The sequence below is a fragment of the Tamandua tetradactyla genome, chromosome 18 (assembly GCF_023851605.1).
Source record: "Tamandua tetradactyla isolate mTamTet1 chromosome 18, mTamTet1.pri, whole genome shotgun sequence".
NCBI classification, from domain to species: Eukaryota; Metazoa; Chordata; class Mammalia; order Pilosa; family Myrmecophagidae; genus Tamandua; species Tamandua tetradactyla.
The window spans coordinates 60,211,544-60,225,084 of record NC_135344.1 but is presented as its reverse complement, the minus strand read 5'-3'; the positions used below and the strand labels follow the sequence as shown (position 1 = coordinate 60,225,084).

Here is a 13,541-nt window from a genome sequence, read left to right as displayed (position 1 = left end):
ACAGAGACCATCAGGAGATAGAAACAGGGTAAGATATTGGGTAATTGGAGCTGAAGGGATACAGATTGGGCAACAGGACTGATTGTAAAACTTCAGAAATGGATAGAACAATACTACATGATTGTAGCACATACACTGAATGATAGAGGGAGAAGGGCTGGGGGCACATATGAAACCAGAAGGAAAGATAGATGATAAAGACTGAGATGGTATAATCTAGGAATGCCTAGAGTATACAGTGATAGTGACTGGTCTAGTTTGCTAGCTGCCTGAATGGAATATACCAGAAATGGAATGGCTTTTAAAGGGGGAAATTTAATAAGTTGCTAGTTTACAGTTCTAAGGCTGAGAAAATGTCCCAATTAAAACAAGTCTATAGAACTATCCAATTTAAGGCATCTTGAGAAAGATACCTTGGTTCAAGAAGGCTGATGAAGTTCAATGTTTCTCTCCCAGCTGAAAGGGCACATGGCAAACATGGTGGCATCTGCTAGCTTTCTCATGCTCTACAAAAGGAACTCTTTCCAAAATGTTTCCTCTTTTAAAGGATTCCTGTAAGTAACTCCACCTTCAATGGGTGGAGACACACTTTCATGGAAATCATCTAATCAAAAGTTACCACCCACAATTGGGTGGGTCACATCTCCATGGGAGCCATCAAAATGCTCCCACCTAGCAATATTAAATGAGGATTAAAGGACATGGCTTTTCTGGGGTCCACCACAGATTCAAACCAGCACAGTGACTAAATGTAAAAATTAAAAAATGTTTTTGCATGAGGAAGAACAAAGGAATGTCAGTATTGCAAGGTGTTGAAAATACATCATCATTCATATTTTAAAACTTCAACTTCTGTGTGAGACTAAAGCAAAAAATCTTTATTTCATACAAAATTTATATTTTGACTAGTGCATCTCCTAGTCTAACTTATATGGACAATTTAATTGAACACAATAAGTACATGGAATCTTGAATGGGGTATGAGATTTTGTAGGTTTGTCCAGTGTGATGCCCCAATAAATCCCAGAGTGATTTGAATAGTGAATAAAGGAGTATTTGCAAAGTCCCCTTGGGGGAATGGCGAGAAAGAGGGAAAATTCAACTTCCCCATTTGGAGAATTCTTGATATTCTTGCAAGCAGTGGGGACAACAAATCAATAGGCCTCAATCTTGGGGTTTGTTCATATGAAACATCCTGCACAGGATAGACTAAGCCTACTTAAAACTAGGCCTAAGAGTCAGCCCCAGAGAACCTCTTTTGTTGTTCAGATGTGGCTTCTCTCTCTCTCAGCCAACACGGCAAGCAAACTCACTGCCCTTCCCCTCTCTATGTGGGACACGACTCCCAGGGGTGTAAACCTCCCTGGCAACGTGGGACAGAAATCCTAGAATGACCTGGGACTCAGTATCAGGGGACTGGGAAAACCTTCTTTACCAAAAGAGGGAAAAGAGAAATGAGACAAAGTGTCAGTGGCTGAGAGATTTCAAACAGAGTCGAGAAGTTACCCTGGAGGTTCTTCTTTTTTTTTTTTTTCAGCTTTCAATAAGGAGATTTATTTGACTAAAAATTTATACTACTTCAGAGGAAAGACAGCTAGCTTTCACCTGAGGTTCTATTACATGGAAGGCACATGGTGACATCTGACATTCTCTCCTGGCTTCTGGGTCTGGAGGTAATTCTTACACATTATACAGATATCCCCTTTGTAGTTTAAGATGTATTAGCATGGCTAGAGGGAAGTACCTGAAACTGTAGAGCTGTGTTCCAGTAGTCATGTCTCTTGAAGCTGATTGCAAAATGATACAGCTTTTGCAATGTGACTGCATGATTGTGAAAACCTTGTGTCTAATGCTCCTTTTATCTATGGTATGGACAGATGAATAAAACATAGGGACAAAAAATAAATATTAGGGGAAAAAATGTTAAAATAAATTGAGTAGATTGAAATACTAGTGATCAATGAAAGGGAGTGGTAAGTGGTATAGGAAAGAAATGAGGGGAACAAAGGTTAAAATATATTGAGTAGACGGAAATACTAGTGGTCAATGAGAGGGAGGGGCAAGAGGTATGGTTTGTATGAGTTTTTCCTTTTTCTTTTTATTTCTTTTTCTGGTGTGATGCAAATGTTCTAAGAAATGATCATGGTGATGAAAATACAACTATGTGATGATATGGTGAGCCATTGATTGTACACCAAGTATGGAATGTTCATATGTTAGGAATGTGCATATGATAGGAATGTTCGTGTTCGTATATTGTTTTGTTTTGTCAATAAAAATATTTTTTAAAAAGCATATGAAGAAATGTTCATTTTCATTAGCTATAAGGGAGAACATATAAGAGTACAATGAGATACCACCTCACATCTATAAGAATGGCTGCCAATAAAGAAACAGGAAACTACAAATGTTGGAGAGGATGTGAACAAATTGGGACATTTATGCACTGCTGCTGGGAACGTATAATGGTACAGTCACAATGGAAGACAGTCTGGCAGTTCCTCAGAAAACTAAATATCAAGTTGCCCTATGACCCAGCAATACCACTATTAAGTATATATCCAGAAGAGCTGAAAGCAGTGACACAAACAAATATTTGCACACCAATGTTCATAGTAGCCCTATTAACAGTCGCCAAAAGATGGAAACAATCCAAGTGCCCATCACAGACGAGTGAATTAATAAAATGTGGCATATACATACAATAGAATATTATACAGCAGTAAGACAAAATGATGTCCTGAAGCACATGACAAGATGGACGAGTCTTGAGGACATACTGCTGAGTGAAATACGTCAGACACAAAAGGATAGATACTATATGACTCCACTTTTATGGCCATGGTAAAGGTAAAATCAGAGGCTTAAAATACAGAATCTAAGGGACCTAGAGATACACAGAAGTTTGAGATGGGTGAATATTTAGTTAATGAGGCTGAACTTATGGGGAATAGATAGAAGTGAAGGCAGTTCACTAGTGGTTCTATAAGTAATATTACCACATTGAAGATGAACATGATTGAAAGGGGTTGAATGTACTCATGTGTTCCACGAATTAACATTACAAATATAAATAAATTCTTGCATGAACTGCTGCAAAAGTATAACTCTTGTACAGAGAGTGTCTGAGTTTGGGGTATGGGGGAAAACTGCTATTGCATGTTCTAGGCTATGTTTAACAGGAAAACATCAACAGTACTGCAGGAATACCAGGGATACATAATGGACAAGATTAGGGGGAGGCTTGGATTTTCTATTTGATGAGGGTGTATTTTGGAGTTACCTTTCTCTTGGGAACAATGAAATTATCTAAACTGAGAGTGTTGATAGACTGTTGACTTTGCATGTTATACATGAAGCATAGCAGATGGAGGTGGCTGAAAGATGCACTTGACTGAGGAGTAAACTGGTGAATGACAGTGTACATTATGATCGAACATCATGCTGCTACAAAAAGGAATGAAGTTATGAGGCATGCAACACTGCGAATGAACCTGTGGGACATGTGGTGAGGCAAAATAAGTCAGAAACAAAAGAGCAAATATCGTATGATCTCACTTAGAAAATACTTATAAGAAAACTGGGGCCTAGATTGTAAGCTCTTATAGTACCACATTTAGTCCAGAACAATAACTGTTATTTCTGGGTTTTGAGAGGCTGTTTTATATACGTATAACCTGGTATTTAGAAATAAGAATGAAGCCAGTCAGGTTGGGATTAAGGTAATTCAGAATACAGGTATAAGGAAGACATTGTCTGTATTTTACAACTTCACCTACTCTTTGAGACAGGAGAAAAAGGTTTATTTTGTCCAGAACCTAAATTTTCTGTAGCATGTAATCTAGCTCAACCTATCTGGATAGATCATTTAAACAATCCAAACACAGTGCAGAATAAGAATGAGGTCCTTCAATCCTGTATAGCTTAATGTAATGCCTGGATACATCTCAGAATATATTAAGAAGATAATAAAAAAAGTATTGGCAAAATCTCGAGGGATGGGAGAGAAAATATGGAACTATTAAACATTACCACCGGGGAGACCCTGAATACTGTGTCAAACACTATAGACACCCAAATCAATAGGCCAAGCCCTTGATCTTGAGGCTTGCTTTTTTGAAGCTTATATACGTAGTGGAGAAGCTTAGACCACCTACAAGTATGCCTGAGAGTTACTTTAGGAGGACCTCTTTAGTTGCTTTGTTATAGCCTCTCTCTCTCTCCAAGCCCAACTCTGCAAGTGAAACCTATGCCCTCCCCCATCATGGGACATGACATCCAGAGGTGAAATTCTCCCTGGTAGTGTGCGAGATAACGCCAAGGGATGAGCCTGGCCCTGGCACCGGGGGATCAACAATGCCATCCTGATCAAAAGGGGGGAAAGAAGTGTAACAAATAAGGTATCAGTGGCTACTCTGGAGTTAGCTCTTACGCAGGTTTTAGTTAGACATTGCTACCTATCATAACTTGCCAACCCCCAACCAAAATCATTATTGCCAATCCTAAAGAATACCTAGCGCATTTATATAAGATGCTAGAAAAGTTCCATACACCAGGGTAATTTTCCAGTAATCTAAAACCTTCAGATGGGTCCCTTGACCAGATAAGTCCTGAAATGCAGAGGGGCCAGCCTCTCCAGAATATCAACTAGTTCCATCTCCCTAACCTATATTATCAACAGCCCCTTCCAACATGAAAAAGTCAGAATGGGCAAAGCCCAAATACCCCTAAAGAGTAGAAGAAAGGTGGAGTTATACCAAAGGTAGGGTATAACAAATGAGTATGAGCACTGAATCATTATATTGATATTTCTTTTAGTCTCCAGTACCTTAAAGTAGCTAGAAGTAAAAATCTAATATTGTAGAACTGTAACCCATACCAAACTCTGAAATGTTTTATAACTAATTGTTGCAATGTACTTCTAAATTTATTGCTTTTTAGTATATATGTTATTTATCACAAAAAGAAAATAAAAAGAGAAGACGGAATATAACAAGGAAGATAAGATTTAGCAAATGAGAAATGACTGCTGGATCATTATATTGATATTTCTTTTGGTCTCCAATGTCTTGGAGCAGCTAGAAGAAAAATAAAAAATTCATGGAACTATAACCCATAACAAACTTTAAAATCTGGTTCTATATTCAGTGTCCCATGTGGAGAATTCCTGATATTCTCACAAGCAGTGGGGACAACCAAAGCAATAGGCCGAGCCCTCAGTCTTTGGGTTTGTTCATATGAAACGCATCTCCACAAAGGATAGGCTAAGCCTACTTAAAATTAGGCCTAAGACTCACCCCCAGAGAACCTCTTTTTTTGCTCAGATGTAGCCTCTCTTTCTCAGCCAACACGACAAGCAAACTCACTGCCCTCACCCTCTCTACGTGGAACATGACTCCCAGGGGTGTAAACCTTCCTGGCAACATGGGACAGAAATCCTAGAATGAGCTGGGACTCAGCATCAAGGGATTGAGAAAACCTTCTTGACCAAAAGGGAGAAGAGAAAAATGAGACAAAATAAAATGTCAATGGCTACTACCTAACTGTAATGTAATTATGTTAAAACACTGAATGAAGCTGCATGTAAGAATGATAGAGGGAAGAGGGCTGGGGACGTAAATGAAATCAGAAAGAAAGAAAGATGTTAAAGATTGAGATGGTATAATCTAGGAATGCCTAGAGTGTATAATAATAGTGAAACATACAATGTACAAATTTTAAAAATGTTTTGGCATGAGGAAGAACAAAGGAATGTCATTACTGCAGGGTGCTGAAAATAGATGATAATTAATACTTTAAAATGTCACCTTATGTGCGAGACTAAAGCAAAAAATCTTTATTTGTTACAAAATTTATATTTTGACTAGAGCATTTCCCAATATAACTCATGTAGATAGTCTGACTGAATGTCATAAGTACTTGGAATCTCAGGTAGCACATGAGATTTTGTTGATTTGTCCAGAGTGATCCCCTGATGAATCTCAGAATGATTTGATCAGTGACTGGAAAAGTATTTGCAAGCCCCTTCAGGGAATGGTGAGAGTGGGGAGAAATTCAACTTCCCCAAGTTGAATTCTTGATATTCTCACAAGCAGTGTGGACGACCAAAGCTATAGGCTGAGCCCCCAGTCTTGGGGTTTGTTCACATGAAACTTAACCCCACAAAGGATAGGTCGAGTCTACTTAAAATTTAGGCCTAAGAGTCGCCCCCAGGAGAGCCTCTTTTGTTGCTCAGATGTGGCCCCTCTCTCCAGCCAACACGACAAGCAGTCTCACCACCCTTCCCCTCTCTGCGTGGGACATGGCTCCCAGGGGTGTGGACCTTCCTGGCAACGTGGGACAGAGATCCTGGAATGAGCTGCGACTCAGCATCAAGCGACTGAGAAAAACCCTAGAATGAGCTGAGAATTAACATCAAGGGATTGAGAGAAACTTCTCGACAAAGAGGGGGAGTAGTGAAATGAGACAAAGTATCAATGGCTGAGAGATTCCAAACAGAGTTGAGAGGGTATCCTGGAGGTTATTCTTACGCATTAAGTAGATATCACCTTGTTGTTCAAGATGTAGTGGAGAGGCTGGAGGGAAATGCCTGAAAATGTAGTGCTGTGTTCCAGTAGCCATGTTTCTTGATCATGATTAAACAATGATATAGCTTTCACAATGAGACTCTGTGAATGTGAAAACCTTATGTCTGATGATCATTTTAGCTACTATATCAATAGAAGAGTAGAACATATGGAATAAAACTAAATAATAGGGGGAACAAATGTTAAAATAAATTCAGTTTGAAATATTGGTAAATGAAAGCAAGGGGTAAGGGGTATTGTTTGTATAGTCTTTTTTTTTCTCTATTATCATTTTATTTCTTTTTCTGTTGTCTTTTTATTTCTTTTTCTAAATTGATGCAAATGTACTAAGAAATGATGAATATGCAACTATGTGATGATATTAAGAATTACTGATTATATATGTAGAATGGAATGATATCTAAATATTTTGTTTGTTAATTTTTTTAATTAATAAAAAAAAGTTAAAAAAAAAGTCAATGGCTGAGAGATTTCAAACAGAGTCAAGAGGTTATCCTGGAGGTTATTCTTACATATTATAAAGATATCACCTTTTTAGTTAAGGTATATCAGAGAGAATGGAGCGAAGTGCCTGAAAATTTAGAGCTGTGTCCCAGCAGCCATGTTTCTTGAAGATGATATTATAATGATATAGCTTTTGCAATGTGACTGTGTGATTGTGAAAACTTGTGTCTGATGCTCCTTTTATCTATGGTATGGACAGATGACTAAAACATAGGGGTTAAAAATAAATAAATGATAGGGGGAACAAATGTTAAAATAAATTTAGTAGACTGAAATGCTAGTAATCAATGAAAGGAAGTGATAAGGGACATAGAAAAAAATAGGGGAAACAAAGGCTAAAATATATTGGGTAGATGGAAACACTAGTGATCAATGAGAGGAAAAGGTAAGGGGTATGGTATGTAGGAGTTTTTTTTCTTTTTTCTTTTTATTTCTTTTTCTGAATTGATGCAAATGTTCTAAGAAATGATCGTGGTGATGAATATACAACTGTGTGATGACATTGTGTTACTGATTATATACCAAGAATGGAATGATCATATGGTAAGAATGTTAGTGCTTGTATGTTAAAAAAAATTAAAAACTATAAAAAATCTGTTCTATAACTACTTGTTAAAATGTACTTGGAAATCTATTGCTTTTTTTATATATGTTATATTTTACAGTAAAAAAACATCAAAAACAAAGACAAACTAACAAAAAATACTGTATTGCTAAAAACTGCTAACCATCATCTAAGCTTTCAGGGAATTGACACCTGGTTTGCCGGTAGAAGGTCTTGCCTCAATGCTGATGGCTGCTGACCAGTCAAGGTGTTGACTGACTCTTCTTTTCATAAAATTTTTTCTCTGTAGCATGCCATGCTGTTTGATAGCATCTTAACCACAGTAGAACTTTTTCAAAGTTGGAGCCAATTCTCTCAAACCTTGTTCCTGCTTTATCAACTAAATTTATATAATATTCTAAATCCTTTGTCATTTTAACAATATTCAATATTCACAGCATCTTCATGTCTATTGCTATGAGGACATTTCATGGACTTAAATCATGATTACATCAGCTACATCCACAGCTGATTGCATTTGTAATCAACTAGGGGAGTGCCTTCTGAAATGAGTGATGTTCAGTCTAATCACCAGCAGGCTTTTAAGGAGGATTCCTAAGAGAGAGTCACTCTTCCTGCTTCAGCAGTGAGCCTCTCCTGTGGAGTTCATCCAGACACTTTGTTGGAATTGCCAGCTCCACAGCCTGCCCTACAGACCTTGGACCCTTATATTCCCACAGTTGCCCAGCCAGCCTCTCCAGAGAGCTCGTTGAGGACCTTCACTGATTGCCATCTTGCAACCTGTCCTATAGACATTGGACCCTTACACATTCCAAGGGTCTGGAATGTGACCCTTTTACATGAGACACGTTTATAAATTTTGTATCTACGGGCATCTCCTGCTGATTCTGTTTCTCTAGAGAAACCTAGCTAATATACTCACTAAGCTTAATTATTTCTAGCCTTTGATTTAAAGTGAGACCGGTGTGATTCTTCCTTCCACTTGAACACTTACAGGCCATTATAAGGATATTAATTGGCCTAATTTCAGTATTGCTGTATCTCAGGGCATAGAGAGGCCCAAGGAGAGGCAGTGAGACACGGGAACTGCTGATAAGTGGGGCAGTCATAACATACACATCATTTATTGATTATTTGGTGTCTTATATGGGTGTGGTACATGGCACCCCAAAAGAATTACAGTAGTAACAACAAAGATCACTGATCACGGATCACCATGCCAGATAAAATAATAATAATGAAAAAGTCTGAAACATTGTAAGAATCATCAGTATGTGACACACCAGTGTGAAGTGAGCACGTGGTGTTAGAAACATGGTGCCAACAGACTTGCTTGGTGCAGGGTTGCCCCAAACCCTCAATTTGTAAAAAGCACAATAAAGCAAAGCACAATAAAACAAGGTATGCTGTAAAGGAACTGTTCCTCACATCAAGCACAAAGGGTCTAGTCCAGAATCGGAGAAAGTACTATCTCAGCCCTCCACCCCCCATAAAGGACCATTCAGACTTCTAAAGGCTTCTAATAGGTATTCCCCTAAAAGTCTGCAAATATAGGGCTCGTTAAACCATAAAGATACTCTTGGTGAGTACTTTGCTTCCCTATATACACTCACAAATCTTGTGCTACCATTTTGCTACTGGAAGTGTGGGCCACGGACCAGCAGCACTTTTATAGGCTCATTAAAAATGCAGAATCTGCAGTTACAAGATCCCTTGGTGATTTGTATGCATATTAAAATCTCCTCCACCTGCAGAACACCAGCTCTTGCCAGATGCACCAGGAGGCACCTCCAGGGTCACTAACTCCTACTCTTCACCATATACCATAGGGTTCAAGAGGGCAGGAGTGGCATCTATCATCATATCCTCAGGCACCTTGCCCATGCCTTTATGGGGAATTCACCAAATAAATTTTGGTTGAATTGAATGAACTCAATTACAATAACCCCATCAGGTAGATTATCCACGATTGGCATCGCTGAATCCATTCTCTGCTTGGAACCCTGGAAGCTGACTCAATAGACCACACCCCCCAGGGTGCCCAGCTCGCCAGCTTCTGGGGCAGTTCTGCCAAGAGAGGCACAACAGAAAATCAGAGAGGAGGAAGAGGTCCAGGTGTGAGCTCCACAGCCCCAGCCCCAACCAATGGACCCTGCTGGCCCCGGGGGGTCTCACCACTCTTCCTTGCTTGACCTCTTAACGTCTCCACACTGCCACAAAGCTCCTTCACTGAAGTCACTTCTAATGCCCCGGATTACATGGGCCTGTTTGGTCAACTGGAGTGTGCCTGACCCTGCAGCAAACCTCTGCAGCCCCGTGCTGCCCAGGCCTCCCCTCCACACGCTCAAGGAAGGACATTCTCGTTGCCCTATTGTGCAGAGTCTCTTGAAACCTTGGCGTCCCTGGGAGCCCCCTCATCAGGGCCTCTGAGCAGGAATGGACTCTTAAAGATGACACAAAAGAAACCCAATTTGTCCTGAGGGGGGCTGGATGGCATATTCTGCCAGAACCACTCATCATAAATTATTTTTCAAAAACCCTGGCTTCAAGATAAAGGAGGCAGATCCCTTCTGAGGTGTCCCTGGAAGCCCCTGGTGGATTAATCCTGGACTATTTTATGAGATTTAAGGCAGTTGCCTTCTCCCATGAAAACAACTTTCATTTTTCTCTGCAAAATAAAAAACAAGACACAGGACACTATCCCCTCTCCCTTACCTATTAAAGAGAGTGGTAGAAACCATTTTCAAGGGAGGCTTCAGGGCGAAACATGTTCCTGGGAAGCCCATGAAGCCGGGGAAGGAGGGCAGGGAACCCAGGGGATGGTTTTTCAGGATCAGCATTTATGTCTTTCCGAGGTTGCTGAGCCCGGAAGAGGCAGACAGAGAAGGAAAGAAAAAGGCTTCGGAGCCAGCCCGGGCGGGAACAGGGGCTAGGAGCACCTCTCCATCAGAGGGGTTCTGGGAGGGTCAAATAAGATAATCAACCCCGGCCCAGGCTTGGGATATACTAAGTGCTCAATAAATAGAAACAACTGTTACTATCATCCCTCATTGAACGTGAGTTAGTAAAATAAATCCTGCTAAAGAGAATGGTATTGAAGCACAGATTTGTCATTAAGTACCAAACGGGGGAGATAACATACCTCACTGGGGTTCACGGAGGCTGGTGGCTGGAGCTGCTGTGCAGTGTATGATCCAGCCGAGCTGTGGCTCCTGGCCAAGGCACCCAACTGGGGTTGAGGGGGTGCTGGGAAGTGGGCTGACATCCACCACAACATGCCCCCAGGAAAACCTGGACGAAGGGGCACCTCTCTGCTTGTTCTTTCCAGAAGGGCTGACATTCTGCCCCGCAGCCTGAGGAAGGTCTCCCATTTTCGGAAGCTTCGGAGGTTGGAGGGAGGGAGGAAGTGTGGGCAGAAGGCACGGTCCTCCAGGGAATGTCTGAGATCCTTGGAGCCCAGTGAGATGAGCTGATCTCAGTGGGACTCGTTCACTTTTCCCTTTCCCTGCAGTATCCCAGAGGGCAGGCTCACTGCCAGAAAACTAATAGGCCCTGTTACCTATGGCCAGGACCCTAGAATTCCAGAAGAAAGCAGACAGGTGCTGTGCAGGATGAACAGGGACAGTCTGAGCTCCAGGGAAGGAAGGCAGCAGGGCCCCAACTGCCCCGGGCCGCAGGCAGGGAGAAAAGAGTTGGTGTGGAAGAGGCCAGAGGCAAGGCGGGTGGGAGTGATTGGGGGAGTCCCACTTCTCACCACCTTCACCTGCGGACACCCAGCCGGTTTCCCTTAGAGCGCAGTGTCCGGGTTTTTAACAGGTTACTAACACCTGGAAGCCATTAGCATTGATTTCCAAAACATGTTCCTAGCTCCCCTCCCACTCATCCCCCACAAAATTCCTTTCCTGCAGGCTAAGCTGTAGGGACAGTGTTGGCAAGTGGGGAAACCCAGCAGAGGGCCCTGCGCTGAGCTTCATGCAAAAACCCGATGGCTGTGCAGGGTCGACATGCCCGGGCATGGGCCTTTCCCACAGCGGGTGCTATAGCTACAGCCCTTACATTTCCAAGAGAAGGGCCTTATTTCCAAGAAAACTCCTAAGAGAGCTGGAATCACACACGCCCTCTGGATTCCCTGCGTATGAAGTCCCAGGCCTCACCCACGAGCCTGGACTGCGATCCAGGGGGAGCAGCGGGTGGATGGGGGCAGGGGGGCATTGTCTTCGGCCTCCCAGAAAGCACTCCACAGACACTGACGGGAAACTGGAAGCTGTTGAGGGGCCCAGATAGGAAGTTTGAAGTTTCCAGGGTAAAACCTGCAAGAGACCAAGGGGACCAGGCAGTACATGAAGAGAACAAAATCACTGCTAGAATTAGACCCAGAAGCCTGCAGCGCCCGGGCCCACAGTTGGTACGATGAAAAAACGGGAATGTGTCTGGGTGATGGCGGAGCAGAGCGCCCAGAATTTTCTCCGAGCAAAGAGGGAGCCTCAGCAATCGTCACTGGCTCTGGAAGTAGAGAAACAGCACAGTCCTGACTGGGGAGGTGCGGCCTGACTGCAGCGTCCCGCCAGGGCCACCTCTCTGCCACCTGAGATCTCCCAGAGCTGTGCCCAGGCAGCCACTTAGCCAGGTCAGCCGGGTCCCACGACCCACCACTGGGACCAGACACTCCTCCTGCCTCCACACAGATGCAGAGACACATACACACACTCACATTCACAGATACAGACACACAAAGCTACAGCACAGACATGGGTACACACACAGATACACACATGCAGATACAGACAGACACACAAAGACATACACACACACCCCACTACACACAGAGATAAAAAAGATACATACACAGTCACATTCATAAACAGTCATATTCGCAGACACAATTACACTCACACAACTACACCCAGAAACACAAATACCCAGACACACAGGTACACACAGAGGTATACAGCCACATTCATAGACACAGTCACACTCACAGATAAAAACAGACCCACAGAGGCATACACACACACAAGGACACACAATCCCACTCACTGATACACATATACACTGCATTTGATGCCATTTTCTCCTGGCTCAGGAACTACCCTGAGGGCTGGGCCAGCAGCAGGCAAGGTCGCTGAGGTCCTACATGGGGTTCCTAACAGGAGGATGCATTTTGGGGGCAGTACACTAAGGTGGCCACGGCAGGCTCCACGTCTTCCTACTGAGCCCCAGGGTACAGTGACACTCAAAGGGCCCGCGCCAGCCTGAGGACCCAAGTCCCGGCTCCACTTTCCCACCTGGGGCTGTGGCTGTGCCGTGTGGGGAAGCCTCCGTGGTCCCTCCCTCCGGAGTCCGACTGTGCAGATGGAGCTGGGGGTTGGAGCTCCTAACGGTCCCTGCCCTGTGAGGGAACCTTGACCTGCACGCGGAGAACGGGGTATCAGGTGACAGAAAAGAGGTGACCAAGAAGTGCCTTCCCACAGCCAACCTCCGAGTGCCCGACTTGCATTTCCTACCCCAAGGAGGTTGCTCTGGGTCTGGCTGCGAATTCGCCTCCAACTTGCTCTTGCACGGCCTGCCTTCCCCGCCCCCACCCCCGCCCTGCCCCAGGGGAGTTGCCATGGGTCCCCAGAAGCCCCCCTTCTCTCCTTGTCCCCACTGCTTGGGCAGACAGAGGGTGAGGTTGCAACTCGAGGACTCCGGCGGTGGGAGAGTCCATGTCCCCAAACAGGCGCGAAGGTCTCTCCAAGGAGACGGCGGCGCCCGGGCCTGCCGGCCAGTAAAAGAACTTCGGTGTTTCGCTGCTACCTTCACTCAACAAGTACCCAATTGCGGCACTCTAGGGGGATGTTCCAAGCCCAGTGGAGGAAGCTGCCCCCGCTCCCGCCGCAGAGGGC

The 13,541-nt window shown here is 43.3% G+C and overlaps 1 long non-coding RNA gene across 1 annotated transcript; it reads right to left on the bottom strand.

Moving 5' to 3' along the window:
• Window positions 1-7,444: 7,444 nt before the first annotated feature.
• Window positions 7,445-13,192, bottom strand: LOC143662241 (uncharacterized). The gene is made up of 3 exons (XR_013165233.1): window positions 13,161-13,192; window positions 12,942-13,063; window positions 7,445-11,966 (listed from the first exon to the last, which is right to left on the bottom strand). It is a non-coding gene; the product is annotated as an uncharacterized LOC143662241 (long non-coding RNA).
• Between the last annotated feature and the right edge of the window lie 349 nt (window positions 13,193-13,541).